The sequence below is a fragment of the Varanus komodoensis genome, unplaced genomic scaffold (genome assembly GCF_004798865.1).
Source record: "Varanus komodoensis strain SLA01 unplaced genomic scaffold, ASM479886v1 scaffold11, whole genome shotgun sequence".
Taxonomy (NCBI): domain Eukaryota; kingdom Metazoa; phylum Chordata; class Lepidosauria; order Squamata; family Varanidae; genus Varanus; species Varanus komodoensis.
In genome coordinates this window covers 15,093,421-15,121,286 of record NW_025335317.1, presented here as the reverse complement: position 1 = coordinate 15,121,286, position 27,866 = coordinate 15,093,421, and the positions used below count along the sequence as shown (strand labels likewise).

At 43.2% G+C, this 27,866-nt stretch overlaps 1 long non-coding RNA gene across 11 annotated transcripts in view; it reads left to right on the top strand.

Annotated features, from left to right (window-relative positions):
- LOC123018386 overlaps window positions 1–27,866 on the top strand; it is a 94,701-nt gene that overhangs the window by 25,918 nt on the left and 40,917 nt on the right. For 6 of the 11 annotated variants that reach the window (XR_006413767.1, XR_006413760.1, XR_006413766.1 and 3 more), the window contains exons 1-4: window positions 14,280–14,456; window positions 15,346–15,423; window positions 22,436–22,499; window positions 23,252–23,318. This is a non-coding gene — a long non-coding RNA (uncharacterized LOC123018386). Of the gene's footprint in view, window positions 1–14,279; window positions 14,457–15,345; window positions 15,424–22,435; window positions 22,500–23,251; window positions 23,319–27,866 lie in introns of those variants that run through there. The other 5 variants (XR_006413765.1, XR_006413763.1, XR_006413762.1 and 2 more) reach the window with 4 other exon arrangements.

The window sequence follows — 27,866 nt, the reverse complement described above, 5'->3', positions numbered from 1 at the left end:
TTTGAGGAGAAGCAACAGCAAAGATCACAGAAAGAGCTTGCAATGTTTTCCTTTCCCATGATTCCCCTTGTGGCTGCTCAGCATAATGAAACCAAAAGCTGGTCCCATGCCTGTTTGAAGGCCAATATGTGGAGATAGGCGGGACATCTGTGCAGCTTTGTCAGAGCTTTCAGCGACAGTGCTGATCCTACCCAGCCAACCAAATTGCATTACCTTTATTATGCAGGAAATGGAATCTACCTGAAGATCAGTTGGTGGTGGGCAAGCAACAGAGGAGGCTCTTGTGTCTGGATCTCTTCTGTGGACATCCTGGAAGTACAGGGCAGAACTCTGGCAGAAATGGAATGCTGAAAATTGATGAAGCCTTGGTCAACTCCAGCAGGACTGACTCTTCTAAGGCTCTTCATCTTTTATGTACTTTTATGTTATGCTCGGACATCTTTCTCCAACTTGGGACCTGCCAGATGTTATGGATTACAACTCCCATCATGACTGACTATGCACCATGTTGCTTGATGCTGGTGGATGTGGTAGTTCAAACCATCTGGATGGTCTCAGATTTGGGAAGGTACCTTTATGTACAAAAATAGCACATCAGTAAGAAGGCTAAGCTGAACCTTTATCTTGACATGTGAATTTACTATACTAAGCAAGGCTTGTCTGGTGTAGGGGGGAAAATAACCCAACATACCAACCTCCCCACCTGCTGTTTGTAGAGGTGCATTACAGTTTTAATTCTCACCGGATCTGCAGTTCTAGTGGGCAGATCTATTTCTCAGTGCTCTTTAATTACATACCAGATTTCAAATCCTGATTTCATTTCCTGGATTGCAGAAAGGAAGCACAGAACCAAAGTGTTGCCTTCCCCGCACTCAATGCTGCCTTTTAGGGAGGTCAGATTCACTTACTGCAGGCATTCCCACTGGTGACATTCACCATCTACCAGTTCTTGTTAGTGCAGATAAAATATAAATTGACATTACTGCACCTTGACACGTCAATGCCAAAAGGCAAATTCAAAGATAGAGATCTCACTCAAGCGGACTTTCAGGATGCATGAGGAACACCATGAATGCATGTCTTTTATTCAGACCTGGCTGTTTCAGCTACTTAGGACAGATTTAGTTCAGTCTCTGCTAGTTGTATATTAGCAACGGTATTGTGTGAATATTGGAGACAGAGACTGGGATTTCCACAGAAGATGGGGGATCATTGACTTCGTTACGTTACGTTAAATAGTAAGGCCCATTCAAAACATTTTGCTGCCTGAAGCAAGGGCAAGATGGCAACCCTCCTCCATTCCGTGTGTGGAATCCAACTGGATTGGCAGACAAGCCATAAATCAACCCTGGCTCCAAACCAGCATGTTCCACCACATTGAATGGAAGTCAATTGACACAGGTGCCATTGCTGCTGTTCCCAGTATCCTCCACCTGGAGGCTGCCTGAGATTACCTGATGGGAGGACTAGCCCTGCCAAATTCCACCTTTCCATACCGGAAAACAACCGTTTGCAATAAGGTCTTAGTAACTAGCTTGTTGATGGTACAACAGACTGATGCTGGGAAACAGTGGTGCAGAGCACTGGTCCATAGCCCCGGGGCCTAGAGATCCTCCAAGCAACACCTGAGCTTCACAGAGGAGCAACAAAACATGATGGTGGCTTTTCTCACCTTCCTTTCAGGCTTGTTCTGACTCATCCAAACCCTGTGTGTATTTCCATGCATATTTTCCCAATATTCAAATCAGTTGTGCACATTGGAAAATGCATTAATTTCCTCCATGATTAAAATGTATTTGTATTCAGTTCAGAAAAGGAATAATTCTGCAAGGCACATGCTTTTGAAAACTACCCATTTTGAAGTGTATGGACTTTGCAGATTGCGTCCGAGTCCACGTTCAGTTCAGAAGATGTGAACTGGGTAAAATCTGGATCAAAACTGAGCTGAAACAAACATCTCAACCTGCACTGCACTGTCCCATTTAAAATAGAACTTCGTTTTTTACTTACAACCATAGCAGTCCTTTGAACCAGTCAGGTAACGCCTTTGGGGTCATAGAACCATAAAGGCACAGAAGGGGGGCTTGTTGATGGCACCAATAGTGGTAGCTACTCCAGGAGGCAGCTTGCTTGGTGTTCCCTTAGAGCCAGCAGCACCCTGGATGGAAAGTGATGGAGATCTAGAGGAGTTCTCCTTCCAATACTGCAAGCAGCAATGTTGACCTCTTTAACATTGGGAGAAATTTTCCAACAAGTTATTTCTGTATAATCAATGCTTTATGGCTTTGAACGGTTTTGAATGATGTGATTGCTTAGGGCTTAGAGCTGTTAAGCATTCCTAGCGATGAAACAGGACTTCCTTGTTTGCTGAGGTTAGTGGATTTCCAAATACTGTAACAATTTGTCTTGCAGCCTAGCACGATCGATTCCATGGAGGTTCTCTTTGCAATGTCCTGCCATTCAATTGCCTATTTAGGGATGCTTCCAGATGGAAGGCTCATAGAGCTACCAGTCAAATGGCACTGAGAAATCATGCCATCTTTTCCTCTTTAATGGAATTTTTCCCCAATGAATTATAAAGGACAGAAGGAGCATTGGGACAAACCAGAGGGTTACAAATGGAAAACAGCTTTATCTGGGCCCCTGTAAAATTCCACAAGTGAGGGAGGATGACCTTGCAATGAAGTATCCTGAATGAACGTGTTTGTCATACTTAAAGCAGGGGATGGCCTAAAAGTAGAGAACACAAATCTATGGCTAATCCTAAGCAGATGCAGCCCTGGATGCTGCCAGGAGCCTAGGAATTCTGCCTCTGGAATAGCCTCCTGAGAGCAGTTTCATTACAATCTTTTTGTATGATAATATTGCAAAAGCAATATTATTTTCCAGATATTTTAATAATTGATTTTATTGGGCATAGTTTTATTTTATTTTTAGTTATATATTTATTAAAAGCCTCCCATTAGAAACATGCTTTTTGGGAAGCCAACATGCTCTCTGGAAATTTTAAAGGAACTAATGTCTTATACAGTCTTAGAGTTTTCACTTATATAGTTTTAACTTATCATGAATAACTCTCAGTTGTATGTTGTTGTACATTGTTGTTATCATATATATATATATATATATATATATATATATATATATATATATATATAAAATCACATCATTGCCATTTTATAGATATATTGCAATTTTATTTTGTTACGGAACTATTGCTGCGGAATACAAGTTTAAGTGAAAAAATAGGAGCCATATGTAAGCTGCTCTGAGGTCCTGGAAGTTAATTAGCAATATTAAATTAGTTAATTAGCAATATAAAATGTCAATCAAACCAGGCAGTCCAATCCTATGCATGGACTATTAGCCAGAGCTGTGTTCATTACAGCTTTCATGGCAGTGGTTAAAGCCAGGTCCCAGTCCTGACCAATGGGCCAGAGAAGTCCTGGAAAAAAAGAAAAGAACAACCACACCCGATTCACTGATCACAACCACTAGTCCCTAAGAAAAGAAAGAGCAAGAGGAAAGGGAAGAAAATCTTTTAACAACATCTGTTGCCGTGCTGCATTCTTCACATATATAATTGAAACATATTTCTAAAAAGGCACCACGTGAACTGCGGAAAGCGATAGCGCTCCACCACAGCATGTGGAAGATCGCTGGCTTCTGTTCTCTATTTCTCAGTCAGTCATGGAGGAAGAGATCTTTATTCTTTCTAGGATCACGGCAGGACAAAAAGAAGAGCCTTTCTGAAATAGGTTTGCTAGGGCTGGGTAGGAATACGTTGGGATTTCGCTTCAGTTCAGTTTTGATAAAAATTTACCAAGATCCACAAATTTCTTCATATTTGGGATAGAAAAAATGAATATGTTAACTATCTGAATGTGGGAAAAAGCAAAAATTGATTTTTTTTCCTTCCTAAGGGCTATGGATGTGAGAAACTCCCTTATGTATTTCATGAGTCATTACCAAACTCTTTTTGGTTTCCCTTAAAATTCTTCAGGTATTTCCTCCAAATTGGTTCTGAAAATGTGCAATGTTTGCCTTGAAATGTCATGTTCAGTAGAAATTGCCTTGAAATTCACTTCAACAAAATTCAGCATTGGGACAGAAACTACTTTTCCTGTCCTGGTGCTATTACTCTGGCACTGGGAGATGTAACATTCTTCTTAGCCAAGCAGGTATCAAATGCAGAAGGGTGAAGGGGTGAGTATTGGAAACTTATGGTCTGTTGGTTTCCATTTTTTCAGAACAGATGAAGAAGGTACAGAAAACACCTGCAAGTAGGTGTGTGATTCAGATTTCTGTTCCCAAGTGAAACTGTAAGTGGAATGAAGGGTATGCTCAAGATGGGAATTTTGTTTGTAGAACTTCTTTAGGAAGTAGGAGTTACTCAGGGAATTTCAACTCAGGCAAAACTTATAAGCACGGCTCCTAATCCCAACATCCCTTCCCATTCCTCCCATAAGCTTCCTAGATTGAATAGTGTTCAACCTGTGTAGGAGGTAAGCATGTGAAGAGATGGAATGCTCAGCCCACCAACCTTCCTTTCAGAACTCCATCACTTATGGAAGGGAATGTGGAAGAGGAAAGCCTTCTGTATCCATGGAAAGCTTATCCATCCATCTCTCCATGCATGCCAAAGACATATTTTCCAGAGCCCTGGCTTTCATGATGAATCTCCGTAGATATAAAAGTTCCTCCTCAGACTTTCAACCGCCATGACTACAGTGTGATGGAAATGCAGGAGCAGGGGTCATGGCCAGAAAATTCAATTCAAATTATTTCTAAACATCAATTTCTTTATGTTTATAAAGACTGGATGCCTGAAGACGGAATTAGTGATTATGATCCCTGCTTTATTTGGATTTTGGAATGCAGTGAGGCTTCTATGCACATACTGCAGACAAGCTCCTTCAGACCTCCAGAGCCATTATGGAAAAGTTGAGTGTGGAGATGATGACCTCCTACATGATTTGTGATCCTGTGTTTGGCTACTGCAATGAGCAGGGTTTCACTCATTAGTTTATTATGGTACATGGGCTGATATACCCCAGCCCTAAGAAAGATCCTGTACCACCATCAATGGCCCACTGTGACGACTTTGCCCAGCACTTCAAGGAGAAAATCGCTCAGATTCGTCAAGAGCTGGACTCCACGATTGATTCAGATCCCTTAGGGGAGACACGAATAACCCCGTATGGTCAGATATTAATGGATGAATTTCAGTTAATGCGGCCTGACGATGTTGACAAGGTGCTTGGACAAGTACATCCTACCACCTGTTTACTTGACCCTTGCCCTTTGTGGCTGCTGACCAAAGCCAAACACGGGATTGGTTCCTGGATCCTGGAGGTTATTAACACCTCTCTGAGGGAGGGCCGGGTGCCCACTCCTTTAAAGGAGGTGGTAATCAGGCCTGTCCTAAAGAAGGCATCTCTGGATCCAGAGATGGCCACCAATTATAGACAGGTGGCCAACATCCCATTTTTGGGCAAGGTGTTGGAATGGGTGGTGGTGGGACAACTCCAGGTACTCTTGGCTGAAACTGATTATCTGGACCCATTTCAGTCTGGCTTCAGACCCAGGTATGGTACTGAATCTGCCTTGGTCACCCTGTATGATGACCTGTGCAGGGAGAGAGATGGGGGAGTGCGTCCCTGTTGGTTCTCCTGGGCCTCTCAGCAGCTTTTGGTACCATTGACCATGGTATCCTCCTGGATAAGCTGGAGGGGTTGGGAGTAGAAGGCACTGCTTGGGAGTGGTTCCACTCCTACCTCAACGGCCGATTCCAGAAGGTGGTGCTGAGGGACTTTGGCTCTGCGCCTTGGCAACTATGCCATGGAGTACTGCAGGTGTCCATTTTGTCCCCCTTGCTATTTAATATCTACATGAAACTGTTGCGAGAGGTCATGAGGAGGTTTGAGCTGTGGAGTCATCAGTATGCTGATGACACCCAGCTCTACCCCTCTTTTTCAACTAATCCAGGTGAGGCAGTGGCTGTATTGAACTGGTGCCTGGCCGAGGTAATGGGCTGAATGAGGGCCAATAAACTGAAGCTCAATCCAGATAAGATGAAGGTTCTGTTGGTCAGTGATTCAAGCTTGGGCCTTGCCCTGGATGGGGTTGCACTCCCTCTAAAGGACAGGGTCCACAGCTTGGGAGTGCTCCTCGACCTGGAGCTGTCCTTGGAAGCCCAAGTGACAGCGGTGGTGAGAAGCACTTTCCTTCAGCTTCGGCTAATCTATCAGCTGCGTCCCTACCTGGAGGAGGATTGCCTAGCAACAGTAACACACACATTGGTTTCTTCCTGGTTGGACTTCTGTAATGCACTTTATGTGGGGCTGCCCTTGAAGACAGTCTGGATACTTCAGATGGTTCAAAATAGAGCTGCCTGGATGCTGTCAGGGACTGGGCGTTATTCTCATATAATCCCAGTCCTCTATCAGCTCCATTGGCTTCCCATCGAAGTCCAGGCTCAATTCAAGGTGCTGGTTGTTACCTATAAAGCCCTAAATGGCTTGGGACCAGGATACCTTAAGGAACGCCTTTTTCCCTATTTGCCCTCCCGCCCACTGAGATCGGCAACAGAAGCCCTCCTCCAGGAACCCTCTGTGAAAGAAGTTAGGAGACAGAGTACCAGGAGGAGGGCCTTCTCTGCAGGGGCGCCCCACCTATGGAATGTGCTCCCCAGAGAGGTCTGCCTGGTGCCATCATTATATGTTTTTCAGCATCAGGTTAAGACATTTTTATTTAATCAATATTTTAATATGTTTTAATATTGAATTTTAATATTGTGTTTGCCACCAGAGTTGGTTGTCATTTTATTTATGCTATTAGCCATCCAGAGATGCTGGTAATTGGACGGCATACAAATTTCATAAATAAATAAATAAATGCTTGTGGTGACACCCGAAACTTTTCTCAGCACCATTTAGACAACATGGCCTGAGAAGCATTATGAAGACAAGGCAGGTCTCATCAGGTTGACACTGTTTGGAAGTGTTCCCTTCTTGCTAGGTTCTTGGCTCCTCCAGCAATAGAGGCTGGTTATGCAAAAGGGCCTTCATTGCATGTGTCAGTAGATGGCATTTTGGTTAACCAATTATGAGTGCATAAAATCAAAGATCACATCTTCAGATATCTTTTCTTCCCTCAAATTAACTTTTTAAATGTTAAAAGATTCATCTCACACCGCTCTTGTCCTTTCTTCCCATGAAAGTGAATCTAGTGTTTTAATTAAACCATTTTAATAATGCTCAGCTTATTTAAGACAATACAGTAATGGCCTCTTGCATTGACTCTGTTCTGAATATGCAGTCTGTCCATTTTCTTGGGTCAGACTTCTCATAGTTCTCTGACCAATGGATGGCCCTAGGGGTCTGTGCCAATCACCAGCTTTGTTTCAGGCCATGAGAACTAAAAAAGATAGTCCAAACCAGTCTTGGACTGAGTTGAAGCTAGGCGAAATCGGAATCTCCCATTAACCATCATTGGACATCAACAAAAATATATGGAATAATGTGGAAATACATCCTGTGATATATTATTTCAGTGGCCTCACAAAAGCACTGGGATTGGAGAGTCTAGGAAAAATAACTCACTGTAATTAGAAGCTAGAGCTGCCAATCACTCAACTGTGACGCTCCTCTCCTTCTTCCCTCCAGTGTTTTACTTATATGAAATTGTGCAGGGACAAATGAAACCATTTTTGTGGCCACGTGCTCTGTGTGTGTGTGTGTGTGTGTGTGTGTGTGTGTGTGTGTGTGTGTCTCCCACTCGGAATTGCTAATGAGGCTTTGGAGCTGGATTCCATCTACTTCAGAAGAATTCTGCTTCAGTTCAGACGTATTTCAAATCTGCCCAACACTCATAGCTGGGAGCAACTCATCCAGCTCTGTTTGGACCTGCAGAGAGATGAAGCCTTCTTGGCGGCTCGACAGAGAGGGCAAGCTTGTCCATTTCACACGTATGTACAGGATTGGCACCAGATCTGAACGCGCTTGCAGGATGAGGACTGATGCAATCAGGAGACAGGCTGGGAGCCACAAGAAGGTTTCCCTCTCCTGTATGCATGATTGCACTGGTCCTCACTCTGTAAGCACCTAGCGACTTGATACTAGTCCTGCGCATAGTTGCAAGATGGATCAGTCTGTCTCCTCTATGAGGCCGCCAGTGGGTTCTGCATCACTCTGCAGATCTTGATCCCCTCACTACAACGTTTTGGAATAAGAGGGTATCTCATACCCAGTTATTTGAAATCCACCTTTAATCTTCTTTTCAATATTTTTGTATCTATGTTCTTGCAATATTACAGTTCCCATAGGTCATTCAGTATACGTTTCCCCCCTTAGTCTTAACCAGAGAGCAAGCAAACTCTTCAAAAGCTTAAAATGCAGACTAGAATCACGTTAACTTTTGAAGTGTAGACCTCTTTCATTTAACATCCAGGATGCCTTTGCATTACCAGCTCTGACTAGGCACAGAATTTGTTTCAATCCTTAGCTTCCTTTCTTGTGAGCAAGCCATGGATTATGCTCACAGACTCACTTTAACTGGTTTAATAGTCACCCCATCTCTGCAGGGAACCCTGGAAGACATGGTTCCTGTGAAAAGAGCTCCTAGGTAGCTCTATCAAAGCATTCTCAGCACCAGTAAAAGTTGCTGAACTTCATAATAGCAATTTATCCATCTCCTGATGATTGACTGTATTTCAAGTCAAGTACTACCCCCTGCCCCAGATCCCCTCCAGCTCAGAATTAAAAATTATATCAGACATGCAGAGCTAAGCCAGCTGCTGCGTAAACACATGCAAAGGTGATTTAGCATTGCACCAATTCTTCTTGCTGAACCCCTCCTTGATTGCAGTGACATTTCAGTGCCAGCTATTTGTCAGCACCTGAGTCAAGGTCCACTGTGGGTCCCTCACGATGAATTCTTCACCAAACACATTTGCAAACTCTGTTAACAGGCCATCCGGCCCAGTGCCCTTTTGCTTGGTGAAACGCTTCTCTGAGTCAGTTCACTAGATCATTTCTTACCAGTGGTTTACTGCATTGTACACATATTAAATAAAACGGATCTGGGAACTAATCTGGGAAGGAATGTCAGAAATGTTTAGTTTTGCTTTGGAAGGATTTGTGGTTGAATTTATGAGTGGTTTTCCACCACTGTTGGCTCTGGAAATAGCCCTGTCTCCAATCCACAATACTGTACACATGATAGGATTGGGCAGACTCACCAGAAGTGAAGTGGACTGAAGGAAGCAATGCATTCACAGATAAAAACATGCATGCAAAATTGTGCATAGTTGAAACAAACATTCATAGTTTTTGCTTCCCCCACCACTGGAATGTGGCATCTGAGAGCTTCTTCAAAATGGAATTTGGCCTTCAGGCTGAAGGGGGTTAAGCCCTACTGTCTCACATAAATAAAATATTCTTCACACAATGAAATAGAAAAATAAACACATATCCTACACGCCAAACTGCAACTTCACAGGAAGTTCACAGGATTTCCTCCACTGAAGCACAAAGAAGGAGTGCTCAGAAAAGCTGTAATGAGAGAGGACTGAATTCAAATCAGACAGAAACCCTCCCTCAAACTTTCTCAGATTCCAATTGATTCAAGGCATCTAATAATACACCTTCTCTGTACCAGTTTTCTGTACTGTACTGCATTTTATCTTTTTTCTTGGCTCAAGTTATAATTTCCAATACTCTTCTAAAATACAGGGCAGTTCAAAATGCTTGAGAGTTGGCTAAGTAATATATTTCTTTCGCTCTTGCTCCTTTTTGTACAAGCATGAGTTCTACTCATCCCCGACTTCCTTTGCTGACATCTGTCCTGTTTTTACCCTTGCTTTACACAGAGACTGCATGTCACAGGCTGTATGGAGTGTGCACAAGGTTTTTAGAAGGCAGAAACTGCCCTTACAGGGGCAAGTACATTAATTTTCATGCCCCGTCCCTATTTGATATTTTGCAGCGGTCCTTTCTTCTGACTTCCATCTCTTCCTTTTATGCCTCATCTGCACTGGGAGCCTTGAGGAATTCAGTCATTGAGATGAGCTGACTGGATCTGCACCTCCCAGATGAATGTGTGAACTGGAATTTGGACATCCACCTAAATTTCAGGAGTTTTCATGCTCCTTGAATGTTCTGACGCAGCTCAAAAGATAACATTTTTTTTAAAAAGAAAATTCATTTTTGGATTCATTCCTAGACATGTTTACCTGGGAATAAGCCTCAGTGAGCACAGGACTTTCTTCTGAAAAGAATGTGTAGGACTGCACTGTAAAAACATGTATTCTGCTTGTGGGTAATGTGAGTTTTCCTGCAGACTTCTTAACGTAGCAGAAGGGCATTTCATGCAGGAACAAATGCAAACATGACATAAATTGAAACACATTGATTGATTCATCTTTACTTTTTCTCCCACTTTAGGATGGGGGGGTTTCATTCTTTCCCTCCCTCCCTCTGTCCTTCCTTCCCTTCATTCGCCCTTCCTTCCTTCCTTTGCTGTATGATTGAGAAGGGAAGACTGAGGGGGACATGATATCCATCTAGAAGTACCTCAAAGGCTGTCACAAAGAGGAAGGTCAAGATCTCTTCTTGCTGATTCTAGAGTGTAGGACATGGAATAATCAATTCAAGTTGTGACAACCCAGATTTAGGCTGGACATCAGGAAGAGCTTCCTCACTGTCAGAGCAATACAGCAATGGAACTAACTGCCTAGAGAGGTCATGAGCTCTCCCACACTAGAACCATTTGAAAAGAAACTGGGCAGCCACCTGAGTGGGATGGTGTAATGTGGTGTCCTGCAGCAGCAGGTGTTGGACTCGATGGCCTTCATGGCCCCTTCCAACTCTACTATTCTATGACTATTAAATGATTATTTCCTTGAGTTCTGCACATATTTTCTTTTGGAATGTCAACCCTTTCTTATCCTCTCCTATTTATGAAAAATCTGCATTTTAAATATAGCATGGATCCAGGAGCCAAAGGACAATTAATCATTTTTGATGTGAATAATAAAGAAATTGCCATGAGAAGGTGCAACCTGATGGAAATTCCTCTCCTGTTCCCGTCTGCTACTGAAGGAGGAAGCAGGGCAGCCGTTCAGGTGGTGATGTAGTCATTCAACTCCAGCGTATTGAGGTCTTCTTGTAACTGTCGATTTTGGGAAATGGCAATGACTGGGAGAAGGAAGAATGTGGGGGGAGAATGAGTAGAGAAGTCTGCTGCTCTGAAAATCTTTTTGGCTGGTGGTTAGGGATAGGAAGCCCCAGGCTCACATCTCTGCTCAGGCCCTGAACATCTTGTGACCTTGGACCAATCCCTTTCTCTCCGATGGGAGAGAACCAAGTTTACAATTTTGGGGTCCTTGAGACAGAAGTGGGCTGTATATACAAAAACAACATGAAGAAACAGGACAACTCACAGTTTCTGTCTTTTTAAAGTGATAGAAGGTCAGGTCTTTGGCATTTGCTCCATTCTTCACCTTAGACAATTTTATTAATTCTAGACAAACTGATAAGAATAGTAGTGGCATTCCAGTGGTATGATAACTTTTCTTTTTGTACACGACCTTAGCACTGCTGCTTTATATAGACTGAATTGAGTTTTTGGCATTTTGTAGCGAGATAGTAAAAAGTTGCAGACAATAAGGAAAACTGTCAAGCAAAGCGTGTATAGCAGAGCATAAATATTTCCAAGTAAAACAAAATTACTGCAAACAAAGAAAGGTTTTTGAAAACCACACAGTATTTCACTAATCTTGAAATCAAGGATTTATCAAGCATAAATCAAGCATATTGAGAACAAGAGACAGACTATTTTGGTAGTTGTGGCCAAGTAAGAATATTTGGAGTTTGCAATAACACTATAGGCCTTTTAATTATGCATTTATACAGTCATAGCTATTGTGTATTTTCATGTGAATTACACACATAAGATGAAGAAGATCAAACCATTCAGCAACGCCATGCTAAGACATTGACTGTTGTATATACTGCAAAAGCAGTGTTGTTTTCTTTGCTCGGATGCTGAAAATATCCCCTCACCCTCAGTCTTCTCATCAGAAAAACACACTGCCAATCAACTGCTCAGGACTCAAGATCAAGACATTCCTCAAGCATCTTCCCTTCTATAGAATATTGTACCTGAAGCAGACTAAACTGATAGTCTGGGACAACCAGATGCCACTGTTGCAAGCATGCCTGGTTTGGATACCCCTGGAGGGTGGATCTAGAAATGATACTAGCAAGTGCAGCCCAAATCCCATATAACTGTTAGGTAATTAGGCTAGAAGAGAATATTGCTGATGCTGTTGTGGATATTGGAGTAAATATAGACTTAATTGCACCTTGGTGTTAGTGCAATTTTTGTCCCAGAATCTTTGCAACCTTGATAAAGAACATTTTTTCCTGGCCTCTGTGCCTTGCCCCTTTTTGACTCTTGCACCAGTTTCCAAACAGCTTACCTAAAAAAATTAGAGACATGTATCCCATGTCTGGAATGATGTAGTGTGTTCATTTTCACACCCCACCCTGAGTGTTTTCTCTAGACAACTGTTTTTGGACATCTAGATAAAGTGCTGGGGCAGGGGAGGGAAGGAGGTTGTAATGCCATCCACTGCTTTTCCGAGGTCACAGGAGCAACCTCTGGCAGGGGATGAAGAGGGCATTCTGGGAGGGGAGGAGACCAGGCCTGCCTCCATCCCTCCCCATTTGATGTGCCAAGCAGCCAACAGCCAAATTGAGTGGTCCTACTGTCTTGCAGGGTGGGAGGGGTGTGGAGGCAAAATCTTTTCCACATGCTTCCCACCTCGTGTAGGATGCCCTGAGTCCCCTGAGCTTGAATTTTATGGGTTTTCCTATTGGATGTGCTCTTCATATAGTGCTGTCTGCATGTGTCATAAAATATAGTGAGTATAAATGGAAATAATCTTGATTTGGGTAGATTAATTCATTATGCTTGATTCCTTTGTTGCAAGGTTTGCAACCGTTCAGTGTTTCACCTCTGTCCTTTTAGCCAACCATTGTTAAGCTAAGAGATAAGTGCTGAATTAGGTCAAACTTTATCCCACTTAAACCAAAGAAGAATGTAACAATGGCTCAGATACGGAGTTCATAAGAAGGCTAGCTGACTAGGTGGTAAAGATAGTACTGTTAGCATTTTCAAGTATCCATTCATGTAAATGAACAACAATGCCATGAAAAGGGTTAAAGAGTGAACAGAATTCAAAGCAGTTCATGGTTAAGCTAGATCAATGACACTGGATGGAAGGGAAGCCAGGCCAGATAAAACTTGAGGTCAAATATCTGGCTTTTTGGAAATTAAAGGAACTCTATTGTTCAAATAATGCTGACCAAAGAAATGATCTCTCTCTCTCTCCCCCCCACAGATAATGGCTAGAAATTTTGTTAAAAATACCCCATTGTAAAAGAATGAAAATCTTAAGCTACTTTTGTTAAAACAGCTCATCAGAAATCAAATCAGTATGAGGACAGAGCAGAGAGATTTCAGGATAGGAAGGAAGGAGGAAGGGAGGGAGAGAGGGGGAGGGAGGAAACGTGTCCTGATTCCCCCATCAAAACCTGTGTTCATTGGGTCTTCCTCCAAGGCAAGCATACCTGGATCATAGTCTAAATATATTTTATTGTAGTATATCTATTTCTAAAACTAAGCTAAGCTTTCAAAATATGTATTTCTCAATGTTTTTCTTCTATCATTTAATACAGTTCTTAAGAGAACAATCCAGTGGTACCTAGACTGCATCCCTTAGAACTCCCCCCACCCCAAAAGTCCTAGAGCGTCAACCTTGGAGGATTTTTCCTCTCATTACCGCCTGCCTCCTCCTCCTCCCAGCTCCCGGGGAGCTTTCCACAGTGACTTCCTCTGCAGTGTCGGAACTCTGACCTCATAGGGGCAAGTCATGATGTCATCACCCTTCGGCTGCTGCCCTTGTCATGGGACTGGCAAAGGAGGCATCTGTGGCTTCCTGTCCAGCGCGTTGATCCCGTGTGGGCCGCAATGGCCCAGTGAAGCAGCCAGGCGCATTGAGGAGATGTGGGCCTCCACCACCACCAGCTCAGCATCCCTGCATGATGACAAGGCATGGGGCTCCCCCGGGGATCTCAGGGTCCTTTGGCACAGGGAGGGGGCAGCAAAGGAGCCATCTTCAGTGGAAGTCCCACCCCGTGCCTGGGATCCCGTGTGGACTGCAGCAGTTAGGGATGGGACAGAGGGACTGACGCACTCTCATCTCCTGGCAGTAAAGGGAAGTGAGAAAAACTCAGCAGTTCATCAAACCCACGCTCCTCTTCTGAAGGAAAAATGCCCTGACATTCCTTCTACCCTGCCAGAAAGAGTGGCTGGATGCAATGGAGCCTCCCAGGCTGGAGTTCTCCATCATTTGGGCTCCTTCACATAGGACTGATCTCTAAGGCCATGTGAGTATCTGTTGAATTGTGTAAACCAGGAAAGGAGAAAACTTTAGACTGTTGGGATGTATTTAATTCCTTTTGACTTGAACCCCAAGATCCTCTAACACGGGCCAGAAGCAGGACATGAACTTAGAACTGAAGAATTCCAAGTCCAGGATCATGTTCTAAATAATGAAAGTGACCTGTGATGAACACCTTCCCCATAAATATCCACTCTGGATTATTTCAATCTTTCTTTAATTCAGTAGTTTATTTAAGGTAGGATGGGGTGGGGTGGCTTCATTTTAGTGCTACTCTTATGAAGCCATCAGAAGTCAGAAAGCTTTAGTGATCTCCTGAAAATCAACCAAGGATTTTCAAGTAGATCCAGTTCTGCCTTTCTCTCCATCTTTGAAATAAGCCAACATTTATTCTGGAAGATCAATTTAATCCATCCATTTATGACTATAATTGTAGTCAAGATTACATATGAGTTTAGAAATAGGATTTGGGTAGCTGAGGCTTCATCTCTTGCCTTACTGGTCCCCCAAAGAGCTATAATAAATAAATAAATGGCAATAAAAGCAAAGAAATACAAATAAAATGAGAAAAAATATTCAGAGCAAATCTCGTGGGTGATCCAACTGGCCCCAAATGCTTTTAAATATTTGCTTCAATGAAATCTTTCTAAAAGTCCCCAAATGCTTGAACAGGAATAAAACTAGGTCAGACTCATTCTTGCCTATTTAAAAGTAAATCAAAACCTGGTCTCAAAGGATGCAGACATCCAAAAATAATAAAATAAAAGGGATTCTCAATAAGCCAACAGGGTTTCTAAAAGAAGTCGATGGAAAGGAATAAAACTGGTTCACAATAAACCTTTAGAAAAGCACTAAAGGTATCGTGATGTTTCCAGCTCCTGACAGCTCAGTTGTCTCCAGTGACCAGAGAACTTTGAAGACAGAAGAGCCACAGTCCAGCAAGAATCAAAGAGGTCAGTCAAATGAGCTTGGGACAAAAAACTTCTCCATATCTATCCAGTGACCCTGTCTTGTTCTTATTTCAAATGAAATTGCTCCATTTCTGAGATCAAACACATTCTATGTAGCCCCATGTTTTGGCAGTCTGCTGCTTGTGGATATTTTAAACAAATTTCCGAACCAAGAAAGTGATCTAAACATCTAAAACCCACATTTGGTTAACACCTTTCCTAGGACCAACACCCCTCCCCTTCCCAACACACAAGCTTTTGAATTTATTTATATTTTTAGCATATCTCTATCTTTTTTCTTTTTTCACTTCAAGAATTTCAAGGGGACTTCTAACCCTTCATTGGGCTGAAGAAACCCCACTAGAAAAATGTGAGGTTGTAATATCTAAGCCTTGCCTTGTTGAAAGCCACAAACTAGACTGGACTTCAAACTCCTTTTACAGGGAGCCATGGATCTCTCTCATTACATCAGAGAAATTATATGCTGCCACTGTAACCTACATAACTCCCTACAAGCATAACAGAAGAAAGTATTCTATTTGTGTGCCCGTTGGGGTCAATGCAGTATCCTGACACCCAGATTGTCTAGGAAATCACCCCCGTCAAGCAAGGGGGGTAGGCCACGGAGCTCCGACCAAGAAACAGTGGGCAGAATATTTGTACTTCTTCCTCAGGTTCTGTTGACCAGAGATGACTAGTATTGATGTCTATGGTACCAGTAGTATAATGGGGCACACCTTTGGTGCTTTGCTTTGCCTGTGAGTCAAAGTAGCTGAGCAGGGATGCATCTAATGAAAGGTTCTTCTACCACTGTTGCTGTCACCTGGCTGATCTACCCCAGGGCCAGCAGAAAGAGTCCTTTCAGGGTGACATAAAAACATGGCTGCTTGCACAGTTCAGTGACAACTTGGCCCTGACACTAGTAGGCATGTCTTTACAGCTCCTTCACCCCACATCAGAAGCAAAGCACAGCCTTTGCTCACCAAAACGTTGATGTCAACCAGAAGATAAGCTTTTGCTTTGGGTTCTTCTTGCAGTCCACTGGGCCTCTCATCCAGCCTTAAATGGCTTGAGGCCATGTGACTTTTTCTCTTGTCATTTAAGATGCTGCAGCCTTGGACTGCAAGGAGACCAAACCAGTGAATCTTAAAGGAAACCAACTCTGACTGCTCTTTAGAAGGCCAGATACTGAAGATGGAACTCAAATACTTTGGCCACCTAATGAGAAGGAAGGACTCCCTGGAGAAGAGCCTATTGCTGGGCACAATAGATGGCAAAAGAAGGGGACGGCAGAGGATGAGGTGGCCAGATGGAGTTACTGGGGCAGTGGGTGTGAGCTTGAGTGGACTCCGGGGATGGTGGAGGACAGGAAGGCCTGGAGGAGTGTTGTCCATGGGGTCGCGATGGGTCGGGCACGACTTTGCAACTAACAATAAACCTTTATTAAAGATAGAGAGTGAAATAGAAATCTGCGTATTAGAACAAGTGAATATATACTTATGTATTGTTCTAGACTGCAGCCGTGCCCTGACGGGTATCAGAACTGTTTGAATCCAAAGTCAGAAATCCTATTTTTAAGTGGGTTGGCTGTCTTGATCTTCCCACACCCTTTTAAACATAACCACAAGTCTTTCCTTTGTAAAATAACAACAACAATGCATCCACCAGCGCTCCTGTCCTTTGTGGGTTGGTATGTACATGCCTGCAGAACCACTGATGCTTTAAATATAACTGCAGTGGATTGTGTTCTAGGGGCAGCTTCTGAATTCTTTTTTTCATAGTTTGAAGAGAGACCAAACTGTTCCCAATCAACTGCACAACTGAGTCAATAAATATGGGATCAAGCTGCACATTTAGAAAATATCTGACCTGCGAGGATTTGAAAAAGCTGAGATTTGTCCTCCTAACGCTATGGCAAATGAATTTGTCTTTACAATATTGATAGTAATTTTGGTGCAGCCTCTTCCAGAGCTCCCGAGAAGAACATGAAATCACACAGTGCAATAGAGCTAGCACTTTAAAATGCAGTGCTGATTAGATTACAAGCAAACTGGTTGGCACCCCTGTAAAAGTTGGCTCATCCCTGAGCTGTGTCAATTTAAATCACTTAGCAGACTCAGGCCAGCTTGAATTTGATTCTGAAAAATGCCACTGGCTTTAGGATCTTAAATCCTATGATTGCTTTTATATATATTTAACTGCAACAGGCACATTTAAGGTTCTAAGCCCCAAATGTGACCTACTTTAACTCAGTTAAAAAAGAGATAAAATCCTCTAATGTACTATTTGCTTCTTTCATTTATTTAAGTTTAAGTTTGGAAAGGCCTTTAGGCAAAGAGCTTCCAGTGAGGTCTGCAGTAGTTCTGCTTCAAAGAGAATTCATGGAAGAGAAGACAGGCTGATCGGATTGAAAGCATTGCAGATCTGGATGCTTTAGGCCTTGGATCTGGAATCCTGAAGCTGTCTATGGGGAAGGCATGACCTGAAGCCACGTGGTGCTTTATTGAAGCTAAGTTGGCCCACGTCTGATCAGTGGTCTGGTTGGTGAACCATCTAAAACACCATCTATGCAGCTTTTAGTTTCATGATGGAAGAAAGGCAGGTGATAAATGTGCTGTGCAAAAGTCAAAAGGAGGCAAAGGGAGCGCTGAGCAATAACCACTAGTGAGGGTCGGAAAGCATTCTGGCTAAAAAGTAGGGGTATCTGGGAGAAAATCCTCTGGCACTCCATGGGAAGCTGGGGTGACATCTGCTAGGAGCAGCACCTTCTTTGAAGTGGCACCCTCAAGTGAGAACATGCCTTTGGGATTGGTTGGAATGGAATGGAATGCCATCTGCAGGTCTCATTCCTTCCTGATTTTCCCCTGAGAAATTCTCAGAGATGGGGTGTGAGGATTCCTGCACTTATTTTATGGTTGCTGCATTACATTCATGTCCTGCCTTTTGGATTCTTACCAGGATCCCAAGGCAGCTTCCTCCACTCTACTTTATCCTCACAACAACCCTATGAATTAGGTCAGGCTGAGAGTGAGTGACTGGTCCAGACTTGCCCAGTTAACTTCATGGACAAGTGTGGACTAGAACCTGGATCTTCCAGGTCCCTAGTTCAACACTCTGACCACTAAGCCACACTGCTACACAGAGCCTGCAGGGTATTTGTGAGTGTTCTGTCTTTCATTCAGAACAATCTATACAAGAATGCCTCCCGTGGTCTACCTTCTTCTTGGGCATCCCTGCACCAGTTAAAGCCCAGAAAAAGAAGGCTCCCTTGCAGAACATTTTCTGGATATTCTCCACCATGTTTTAACTTGGTGGCTGTCACTTTTGCCCTAAACTGCTCATAATGACACTAAGTCAAAGACCTTATGGTGGCTATCAAGACTACTGATGCTTGCTGTTGTTGTGGCTGCAAATCCACCAACCCGCATAAACTTAATAACAACAACCAAGACTGTTAATTTCACTGCTAATGAGCAGTCACATCCATAAGAAATTTTCGAAGACTTTTTTCTTCTCCTAGAAATAATCCAATGACATTGTCTCCCCAACTCCTCTGCCCACTGGACAGGGTCCATAATTTGGGGAAATAATTTGCTCATGGACTGATGTTTATGTTGAGTCATAACATTCACCTTGTTGTATTTCAAAGTCATGTTAATCTTTGTAGACTGTTCGGAGATCTTTCTAGGAAGAAAGGTGGGATATAAGTGGAACAAGCAAATGGATAAACTAACAAACCCAACTCCTTAAACATGCATTAGATCAGCCTGTTAGACCTTCAGACAAGATGGGTTACAGTTCCAAGTCTGTTGGAGCAGAGCAGTTACAGGCAATGTAATGAGTGATGGGAAGAGGTCCTGGGAGACCTGGCTTCTAGTCCCCAGTCAACTATGAAGCCCATCAACTGCTTTTGGGCCAGTCATGGACTCTAAGCCCAGTCCACCTTCCAGGTTGTTGCTGTGAGGATAAAATAGAATGGAGGAGGACTATACAAGCTGCCCAAGGTATAGATGTGATGTAAGGACACTAATACTAAACATATTTGCATCTTGTTGCCTCCTTAGCAGTCCAGTGGCTTTGGATGTGTCATCCCTTAGTGCTAGCTTCCCAGCCATCTTAATGTCTAATTTGATTCCCAAACTCTTTGGAACTCAGCACAGCTATTCTGAGAAAACAGCCTCTGAATCTTGACTGTGTTAAAAGAGTCATAAGCAATGCAACAGCCAATTTGATTAAGAAACAAAGGGTGAATTTGATTGTTGCTAGTAAGCATAAGTGGTTCCTGGTACAGATTATTTCAGCAGGATGTAAAGAATTCTGCATAAATAACTTTGCATAATGAGAATTCTTAGTTAGCCTCTAATGAAATCGTTCACTGTTCCTAATACTGTAATTAAGCATGCACTCTGGCAGCGTGATAAATATTCTTTTGGTTTAACATTCACTTGGGCTACAGGTACTAATGCTCAGCCTCAGTTCAGTATGAAGACAACTCTCATTTAAATGAAGTCGTAGTGCTTAAAAGCAAGCTTTTGTGTGTGGGGCGGGCAGGGGCGGGAAAGATTCCTTTTTACAGTTCAAGGTTATTCTTGACAGTTTGCCATCATTGAGTACCAGATGGATCCAATCTGCAAAGCATATAAAATGAAAATAACAAGCATTTCCTCTAATTACTTTCTAAAACATTGCTGTCTGCCTCACATACAAATATAAGATCAAAAAGAACATCTCCCACATGCACCTCCTTTGGGTGCCCTTGCCAATGTAAGCGTGGTGGCTGACTGCAAGAGAAAGGGCATTCTCCGTGTTGGAATGCCACTTACGGAATAAACTCCCCAAAGAGGTTCACCTGGCCCTTATTATCTTTATGGTACCTGGCAAAGAACTTTCTTTCCCCTGAGGCTTCTTAGAGACCTAGTTCTAGTTCCTGATGGCTGTTTTAGTGAGGACTGTGCTGTTAGTTGTTTTGCATTCTATTGCATTTTATTCTTTCCAATATGTGTGCTTTACTTGTTAATAGTTCTGTGCCAGTTTAAATTTTTAACTCTTTGGAATCTGCCCAAAGAACATGTGTTATGGAGCAGATTAGAAATGCAATAAATGCATCACTTTTATTTATGCAATGCCATGTTGGATCAGACTGTGCAAGCTTGTCTGGCCAGCATCCTGCTCTCACAGAGGGCAACCACATGCCCACAAAGAGGCCGTGAGTGTAGTATCATTGTCCCACTCATGTTCTCCAGGAAATAAAAGATGTGCTGCCTCTGAAACTAGAGGTTATATATAGTCATCACAACTGGTGGCCATTAGGAGCTGCTGAAGACAAGCCATTTCATGTGTATCCACAGTACAAACCTGCACTTCCTCTTACACAGATTCACTTTAACGTTTTCATAAGTCATTCAGGAGCAGACCTGTTTCAGAGATGTTTGACCATGATATTTCTTGTACTGGGCTCCATGCTGCATCAAAGCTGTAGCACAAACTTCTGCCATGTGAGGAACATCCTGCAACAATATGGAAGTAAAGAACATCTGGTCCAAAAGTTGAATGTGGGACACTCGGATAAGGATGTCCTAAAAGATAGACAGTTGATGAGACAGAAGCCATGCTGAGTCTTCGTCAACAAGATTTGTCCTCCTCTGCTGGATAATTTTATGTTTGACAACGCTGTCTATCCATTTACCCTGGACCTATCCTGGATCCTTTTATATGTGGCATTACCTTGGCCACTTTCCAGACTGATCTTAGGGTTCTTTTTTGTCTCCCACCAGTCAAATCCCAGATCAGTTGTTGTCTTCTTAGGTGAGAAGAAAGTGCAGCATGGATGATAGCCATCCATGGTTGCTAAAATGGCACTTTTCATCTGACAGATTTAGGATATGGCAATGACTTCAATGAAGTGAAAAAGCTTTGTGCACATCCCTTGCCTTGTTCATGGTTCTGGCTAATTTTTAAAAAATCACCAATTATATCTCGGGTTTGCTATGTGATATTTTGCTTCAAACGGAAAGCTTAACAATATCTAGACGGAAAGGAGGCTTGTTAGCTGAAGCAACATATTTCTTTCTTCCTGTCCCTTCCTCTCTCTGTGTGTGATTAAGTTATTTTACTTTCATATCAAAGGCATACTTTGGCATTAGCACTCCGGCAGTAGATAACACAATTTCACAACAGAATCAAAACCAAAAAGAGTGTCCTTAAAACCAAATCATTAAAGCTCAGCCAAAAATGAAAAGACCCTTCAAAAACCCAGGTCTTTTTGTGGCACAGGAAAGAAACGTGGGCAAGTGTCAGGTGAGCCCTTCTAGGGAGCATGCTCTCACCTGGAGCTACCTGCTACGGCTCTGAAGCATTCAGAGCAAGGCCTCCAGGGATTATCATAATGAATGGGCAGGTTTAGGTGGGAAAAGGTACTTCTTCCGCTTCCCAGTGGCCAATCCATTTAAGGCTTTAAAGGAGAGCACCAATGCTTCTTTTTTTTGACTTGTTCTTGAAAATTGGCTGAAACAGATGTTGTTTCAAAACTGGTGAGGTAATGTTGATTGAAATTAAGTTAAGAAAGAATTGATCCTAAGTTTGATAATGGCAGCTAGGTTAGTGATAGTTAAATATTGGAAACAGAATTGGGTTATGCAAAGGCATGAATGGTATAATGAAATATAGAATATAGTAATTAATGATAAACTGACAACAGAAATAAAAATTCAAAAGGGTTAATAAAAGCAAATAAATATAATGAGATTTGGGAAGATTTTGTAAAAGCAGTACTGATAGAAGGTAAAGGTTGTAAACCTAATCAAGATTATATGAATTCTTGGAGGGGATATGGATATAATTGAAGTATATTATATATTATTAATTGTTATATGAATTAAACTGGAGGTACTATTGGTCTCCTGGGTGGTGGGGGCACTGTATTATTTACTTTTTCATTTATTAGTTGGGGTTTTGTACATTATATTATTGATATTGTGATGTGTCTGTATTTATGTTTTTTTTTCTGTATTTAAAGGAAAATAAAAATCGGGGGAAGAAAAAAACTGGAGGTAGAAGATGTGGGTTGCAGCTATATTCTGGTAAGCTGAGCATTTCCTTTGCTCTTCCTCATGTGCACTTCAGGGGGGTCATTTGCCTCCTGTGAAAGGGAGGTATTTTCAGAGAGTTTCAAGGTGGTGGCCAGAGGTCTTCCTGTAATAGAGGAGGCTGCAAACAGTCACACACACAAGCTTTGCCACTGTTTGAAGAAGAGCTGGAGCTTCAATATGCAGCAGCCAATCAGCATTCCTCTGTGGCAGCAGGCAAAATTACTCATTAGGAAAACCTCCACATAGCCTGAAGTGTCTGTTCCTGCCTAATTTCAGAAGCTAAGCAGGGTCAGTCGTGGATGGGAGACTTGAGTCCTGCACTGAGCAGGGGGTTGAACCCAGTAACCTTCTCGGCTCCTTCCGGGGGTAAGACTCTATTAAATTCTACGAAAAAGTCCAGTTTCAACTAAATCACCTGTAGTCAAGCACTACTGACAGCCTCAAAGAGTTCCAGTAATCTGGTGGGGAAAGGTTTGATGCGGGCAAAATTGTAACTGAAGCATTTGAAAGGTTCCACCCAGAATCAATAGCTGCTTAACTTAACCCAAGTCTGCCTGATCCTGGAAACTAATGTATGGGAGAGAAGACTTTTCCCCCTTTCCCACTGTTGTCTTAGCTTTCTGCTTGCAGGGAATGACTAGATTCATAGTTACTTTATGCTTTAAACAGAGAACAAATGAGTCACTTAAGCAGTAATACTTGTCAAACCCAAGGTTTTTTAAAAATAGCGTTCACTTTTGCAGGACTTTTGCACAACCCTACACATGCAGAGAAGTTCTACAGTCTCAGATCAGATTTACTGTAGGTAAGGTAAGTGTGCACAGGAGCACAACTCAGGAAAGCGTAAGTCCAGTTGAAGCTAGCTTCTTAGTTGGACTGTCTCAGCAAAAACATTTTTTCTGCAAGAGTGCAGGTTCATAAATTAATCTGTCTGCCTTTTAATCCGCACACCCAGGGGGGTGAGCTACTGACCCCTTTCTAGCTACTGACCCCTCAGTGTGCTTATTCTCATCCCATTTATACTGCTGTGAATCTGCAGCATCTCTAAAGAATTCAGGAGAGGTTTCTGGGTTTTCTACCTGAGTGAAATGCAGCTTTCCACAGCATAAAACATTGAGCTACTTTGCGTTCTTCCATCTCTTGCACTATTTGCTTGCATTACAGATTGCAATTCAATTTTTTCCTTGGAGCCCACAGTGTGTGCACCAAACTGAGCTGTACAAAATGCAGAGCCTTCCATCTTTAACAGCTCAATTCAGTAGAATGGGAGTGGTGCCAGCCCAGCATTTCGCGATCTGCTTGCTAGTTAGTTCTCAAGAAGGCCCTGGCCAGAGTGATGGGATTTTAATAAGCATCTCTGAAAGATGGAGGTCTCTATGTGGTCTGTTTTGTGACCCAAGAGAGAGGCTTTGTTCTCTCCCGGGGTTCTACCTCTGCTGAGTGCAGCATTGCTACTCCACATGCCATACAAATGCAGGGATTCAGGCAGAATTTTCTCTCTTATTGCTGCTTTCTAATGCAGCTGATCACCAGTTTGTGTTGGAATTCAGAGAAAACTAAATCAAAGAGTCATTCTAACACACACACACACACACAGCCACGGGGGAGTAACTGAAGAGAAAAAGCAGAGCCATGGAGAAAACATAGGTGACAATACCCATTGAAAGGCACAGCAGACATATAACTTGTCTGCTTCTCTAAGTCAAGGGCTGTAGCCAGTGTCACTCTGGGCCATCATCTGAACTTCTCAGGACCAATCCAGGGTGGTGAGCCTAGATCAGCCATGGAGACTGTGTTCAGCACCATGGACAGCTCTCCTAAAGTTCAGACTGAGACCTAACGGGGATTGATTTTGTCCTTGGTGTGACTGGTTGTAGCTTGTGGGACAGTACACACCATGAAGGTCAAGGTGCCACCTTCCATCCCCAAGAAAGGCGGATAGACCCCCTGAAACCTTTGAGCGTGATCACCATGCAAAGCGGGAAACAATGTTGAGATAGATAGGACAGTAATTCTGTGCTCTGCAGTTTATGAGAGCCTGCATATGATCAAGTCAACTGCCTCTGTCTTTCATAAAGGTCCTTGGTCGTGTCCTGTGTTGCTTCCCCATAATGACGGAGCAACCTTTCACAAAAATTAATTGTTGTTATATTCTGAATTTTCATGAAGGAACTGCACTCAAAGGACCAGAGCTGGTCCCCTTCTGAGGCCATAGACACTCCTCCAGCCTTCAGAGAAGGAATCTGAACCTATACCTCCTTGCAGTCACTATGGAAAGCACTGGAACACCTGAGGAGTAGATAATGCAAGCCAATCTGTGAGGAGACTTTTCTTATTCTAGGCGTAGTTAACCTAAACCTCTGTGCAACCCTGATGGCACTCGGATCTATCTTATTCTGAAGAACTGGATCAATGAATCTTTTTTTTTTCAGTAGCACACTTCACAGTTCTTTCTACTCCCTCTTGTTGTACTATAGCAAAAACTCTGCCTACAGCTTCTTGATTTGATGATCTGGTTTTATTTCACAGCATTCATGAAAACTTTGATGTAAAGAAGCAGTTATAAGCACATAAAGAAGGCAGTGGCTCCACTGCTTCTTTGTTCATCCATTAGGCTGAGAATCGCTGGGCCATCCTCACCAAAAGTAACAAGAACATTCAGTTTTTATTGTAGTTCTATAAAGCATGAGTGAGATGAAGCACCACAAAGAAATATTCAACTGCATCTTGCTTTTATTCAGTGGATCTGATAGGTCAAGGTTAGGGGAGAGCACTACATTTTTATCATGATGTCAAAGCTGGCTTTCCAGAGGATAACTTGACTACAAGTTGTCTGTGACGTGCAGCCCTTTGACTCCAGGGCTGGGGCAAGACCTCCTTCCACTGGGGGCAAGAGCCCACACTACCGCTCTCTTTCATCTCTCCCCACTGGCTGTGTGTTGTGACTGCGGCAGTGCGTGCCTTCCACCTCTTGCTTTGGTCCCCCCAGTGACGGTGTCAGTGGCATGTTTCTCCTCCTCCCGCCACTCCCCCCTCTGCCCCTGCCTTTCCTTCTCTTTCCCATCTCGGTGCAATGCTGACAGCTGCCCCATCTCCTGCTGCCTTTCCCAAACGAGGATTGCAATAGCACTGGCTTCTGCTCCTGCCTCCCTTGCCCGCTGCTAAGCTGCCACTCTCTACCAACCAATCATCCTGCTCCGCTTCCCCCAGGGACAACAGTGGCCATGCCCATGCTCCGCCTCCTTTCCCTGCTGAAGAGGGCCACTGTGGCACTGGATGTCACCTAAAGTACAAATGCATGTGTGTAATCCTAGAAAATTAGAAAGGGTGCAGAGGAAGGCGACAAAAATGATCCGGGGTTTGGAAACACTGCCCTGTGAGGAGAGACTGAGGGAACTGGGCATGTTCAGCCTTGAGAAGAGAAGACTGAGGGGGACATGATATCCCTCTAGAAGTGCCTCAAAGGCTGTCACAAAGAGGAAGGTCAAGATCTCTTCTTGCTGGTGCCAGAGTGTAGGACACGGAATAATCAGTTCAAGTTGCGACAACCCAGATTCAGGCTGTACATCAGGAAAAGCTTCCGCACTGTCAGAGCAATACGGCAGTGGAACCAGCTGCCTGGAGAGGTGGTGGGCTCTCCCACACTAGAGACATTCAGAAAGAAACTGGGCAGCCATCTGAGTGGGATGGTGTGATTTGGTGTCCTGCAACAGCAGGAGGTGGGACTTGATGGCTTTCATGGCCCCTTCCAACTCTGCTATTCTATGATTTTATTATTTCAGATGAGGCTTCTGCTGGGGGAGGATGAGCCATGGAAATGAGCTAAAGCAGAACAGATAACTGGGAGGGTACAGGGATGTTTCCTCAGCAGCGACCCAGTGAAGGGGTCCCAGTGTGATTTTTGTCAATTGAAACTTTGCATGCCAAGTTTCAGAAGAGGCAAATGTGTCAGTGTGTAGAGGGGCCATTCTGACACAGGAGATTCACCAGCATCTTCTTCCTTCCCAAATGCATATATTTTATTCACACAGAGAGAATTTCTGGCTGAGATGCATGATCCAGCTCTCTTGCTGTTCTCCATAAGTTATCCTTGTAATTTTGTGAATAAGTGCTCATCCATGCAAGACAAGATGTTGCTTTGCAGTTGAGCAATACTCAATGGCATGGAAAGCTCTGCTATTGTAGGATGGTAGGTTTACAAGAGTTGTTCACACTGCCTTCCAGTATATTTGAGCATAACATACAAAAGCATCTTTGGATCAGACCAGGGGTCTACCTGATCCAAGTTCCTGTTCGCTGCAGTGGCCAGCAAGGTGCCTACAGGAAGTACTTGGGTTGGACATGGGGCCCCTTGCCCTCTCTTGCAGTGACTCCCCAATGACCCTTACTCAGAGGCAGGTTGCCTCAATCTGTGCTAGTACATACAATCCATGGTCATTGTGGCTGAAACTGATTTTTGGAGAAACAGAAACCGTGCAGAAGTATCCACCTAGCCACCATGATGATGTATGTACTCACACCAGATTCAAAGGTAGCACTGGGGGAACAGCAGGAGGAGAAGGCTATTGCATTCATGTTCACCATGGAATTCTCATCCATCTCCGGTCATGACTAGTAGCCAACCATTAATAGTCTTCTCCACCATGAATGTATCCTCTTTTAAAGCTGTCTCAGCCTCGGTTTGGGTGTGTGAATGCTGCTGCTTTTATCTTGTTCTTTCGGAGCCACAGTAGACCTGACATAACAGATCTATGCAAAGGGGCACCAGTCTGTGATGGGGTCACCCAACTGTATTTGTTGCAAAAGTTCAAAGCGGATACCTGAAGCTACAGATGAAATCTGACCAAGGAAGACATGCTTGAGGAGGGACAGCTTAACCTTTCTCTTTCTGCACCAGTTCCCTGTGGAGCCAACAGCAGCTCCAGTGGCAGAAGGGATGGGGCAAGGAGGTGGACAGTGGCAGAGCATCTTCTCTCCAAATGATGCTGCTCCTGACTAACTAGAAGTCCCATGCAGTTGCTTAGAGGTCTTAAAATAAAGGGATGTACTAAGAAACATCAACATTAAGAAAACTAAGATCATGGCATGGGTCCTCTCACTTCCTGGCAAATAGATGGGGAAGAAATGGAGGTAGTGACAGATTTTATTTTCCTGGGCTCCAAGATCACTGCAGACAGGGACTGAAGCCAAGAAATTAAAAGATGCTTGCTCCTGGGGAGGAAAGCTATGGCAAATCTAGACAGCGTACTAAAAAGCAGAGACATCACCCTGCCAACAAAAGTGCATATAGTCAAGGTTATGGTTTTCCCAGTTGCAATGTATGGCTGTGAAAGCTGGACCATAAGGAAGGCTGAGCGC